This window comes from Jaculus jaculus, chromosome X, assembly GCF_020740685.1.
Source record: "Jaculus jaculus isolate mJacJac1 chromosome X, mJacJac1.mat.Y.cur, whole genome shotgun sequence".
NCBI lineage: Eukaryota > Metazoa > Chordata > Mammalia > Rodentia > Dipodidae > Jaculus > Jaculus jaculus.
The window spans coordinates 153,873,524-153,877,076 of NC_059125.1; positions in this window are offsets into that span (position 1 = coordinate 153,873,524).

The following is a 3,553-nucleotide window of genomic DNA, read 5'->3' on the forward strand; positions in this document are numbered from 1 at the left end:
TTTTTTTTTTTGGTTTTTCGAGGTAGGGTCTCACTCTGGTCCAGGCTGACCTGGAATTAACTCTGTAGTCTCAGGGTGGCCTTGAACTCATGGCAATCCTCCTACCTCTGCCTCCCGAGTGCTGGGATTAAAGGCGTGCGCCACCACGCCCGGCTCTGATTCCATTTTATTGTGTGTAAACTATATGTCAATTTTAAAAATTATACAACCCCATTGAAGAAATATCTCAACAACAACAACAAAAGAAATTTAAAAAGAAACATCTGGGAGATCCCTCAGGCTACAAAAATAATACTGGCTATTTTCACTATTGTTTGTTACCCACCAGAACTAGATGGGTTATTTCTATTATAGGAAACATACACACTTAGGTTGCAGGGCAGAGAGAAATCAAGCTGGAACTGAACTGGAATCTAGATAATTTTCACAATGCCAGATGATGCTATGCAGAGTGCTGGGGAGAAAAGTCATCAATAATCTTAACCAGCAAGCTACACAACCAATCAGCCAGGCAGCATGTGCCCACTGGAGCAATATTGGCATGACTTCTAGAGGGTAACCAACTGCTTTGTTGGATTTTGATTGAGGCCTTCCCCACAGGAGGAAATTCATGACTAATATTGTACAATTGCTCAAAAGCCCATGCTGGGGCCGTCATAGGTATTAGGCCCTAGAGAGGAAACTACTACTGTTATTTGGCTAAATGAACATGTTGTCAAACTGTCTTCTAAATATTTATGTTTATGACCATAGAGTAGTACTGCTATCAGCTTTGGCCAGAGAATCTTCTTTTGTAGTGAGTGGTAGTGCAGAAGCCCATAAATAGCCAAAGTGTTGAGAATAAGTGGCTGTTGTGTTCAGCCATACATGGGACATCTATATCCCAATATCCAAGGCTCAGAGAATATCACCAAAAAATGGAGTTGAAAGAATGCAAGTAAACACCTGAAAAGGGGTGGAGTGTTGTAGAATACTGTCTTCTGAGCAAGACATGGCACACTTCAACTTTCAGAAGTGGTGACTACCTATACAAGACCTGCAGAAGATTGGGCCCATTACAATTCTGTCATAAAGGGAACATAAGCTCACAATACCCTGCCCCCTGAGGATTTGTAAGCAATTAACAGTTGTTAGAAAGAAGAGCTCATGAGATCCCAGCCCTCTTCATGGATCTATAGGCAGCTAATGGTTGCTGGGGTGAGAATGACATTTATTTCAGTGGTGTAGCCACTGGTAAGTTTTCCATGCTCTTATAAATATCCCCCCACCTATATACCTATGCTCATGCAATCAACCATAATTAAACTCATTGAGTCACAAAAAAGCAGAAAAGTAAAAGGAAGACTAGTATAGAAGAGAAAAGAGACCAATAAGAGAGGGAAGACAGATAAAATTAAAGATAGTTACTGAAAGACAGTGTACTGTTAAAGAAAAATTGAGACATGAATAATCAGCAAAGGGGATAGTACAATTAATAATAGTTAACAAGAGATGAAACACACGTGGCCAAAAAGTACTTTGAAAAGTGTTCAGCATCCCTAACCTTAAGTGCAAATTAAAACCACTTTGAGTTAACATGTTACCCCAATCAGAATGGCTGTCATCATGAAAACTGTTGGTAAGGATTCAGGAGAGGGGGGAGTAACCCTTATTCACTGCTGGCGGGAATACAAAGTAGTACAGCCATTATGGAAATTAGAATTGAGGTACCACTCCTGGGCATATACCGTAATGACTCTACACTCTACTGAGAGATCTTTGCATGTCCATGTTTATTGCCACTCTATTTATAATAGCTAAGAATTGGAATCAGCCTAGATGCCCATCAACACATGGATGAATGGGTAATGAAAATGTGGTACATATACAATGGAACATTAGTCAGCAGTACAGAAAACTGAAGTTATCAGGTATGGTGGCACATGCCTTTACTCTAGCACTTAGGGAGCAGAAGTAGGAGGATTACTGAGAGTTTGAGGCCAGCCTGGGACTACAGAGTGAGTTCCAGGTCAGCCTTGGCTACAGTAAGACCCTAAAAAGAAACACGAAAGTGAAGGTATGAAATATGCAGGGAAATGGATGGACATGGAAGGAATTATATTAAATGAGGTGTCCCAAGTTCAGAAATAACAAAGCTTCATTTTTTCTCTGATATGCAGATCCTAGCTTGTAATGCATATAAATATAATATGGGAGGAAATGTGGGTAAACCTATAAAGATGAAAAGTAACCAAGACTGAGTATAAAGAGATGAGCAGAAATAGGGTGATAGAAGGGCAAAAGATTACAGGTGACATGAAAACAGAGAAGATAATGGGGGAGGGAAGATGGGAGCAGAGGAGTATTGGGGAGAGAGAAGGGGGAATATAAATCAAAACATATTGTTTTTGAAAATGCCAAAATGAATGATACCTAAATCTCTGTATACCCACTAGTAAATAAACTCCATATCAGGAGTTAATAAAATTTAAGAATATCTTTTAAGAAAATTGTTAGTTGTCAAGAGAAAGAATAAATTGCCTAAGAGTGATACTGTAATATAAGAAATATAAATAAGTCCTGGGTCAATGACAAAAATGTATTCCAAGAAATGTGTTGTTAGGCAATTTTGTTGTATGTACATGATAGAATGCACACAAGCTAGAATAGCTACTAAGATATGAGGTGATACAGACTACTACTGTATGTATTTTCTCATTGTGAGAACATGACTGCACTTTTTAAACCTGTGAGTCTAGTTACTGGCATACAACTCATAAAAATCTTTTGTAATCTCCAAAGTGATGAGTATCTTTTGTATAATAATTAGTTTTATGGTGGCTAGATGCTCTTAGGTAGCTTCAGAATGGGGGCTGGTCACCAGCAATACCAGAATATGATTAGAAGGATGGAATTTTAGCCAAATTTTCCAACCTTCAACCTAAAGGAGGGGGGAGAAGGAATGAAGATTGAATTTATCATCAATGGGGAATGATATAATCAACCATGCCTATATAATGAAACACTTATAAACCCCAAAAGTAGTAGCTTTGAGGAGTTTCTGGATTGAGACTCACATGGAGGGTCCTGGAAGGTGGCATATTCAGAAAAAGCATAGAAAGTGCATTCTTTTCCCTAGACTTTATCTTATGCATTTCTTCCATATGGATGTTAATTTTTATCCTTGAAAAAAATTATAATAAGTAGTAAATGCAATAAGCTAATGTCTCTGAGTTCTGTTAACTATATTAGCAAATTCATCAGATGAACCACACTCAAAGTAGACCCTGTTCAGGCTCAAGTGCACCCCCACCCCAATCCAGTGGACAGTCTTCAATCCCATGCCCACCTTGATGAGTTTAGACCAGGCTAACCAAAACAGGCTATACAAGAGCTGCTATTGCTACATCTTCAGTGAGACAACTGAACTCAAGATGGGAAGACACCAATGCAAAGCAAACAACAAACAATACTCAGCAAAGGGATCCACACTAAGATTACCTACTCCCACAGTGAAAGCCTCAAATGGAAGCTTAGAGGAAACCCAAGACATAAAAGTCCACAATGGAATCTC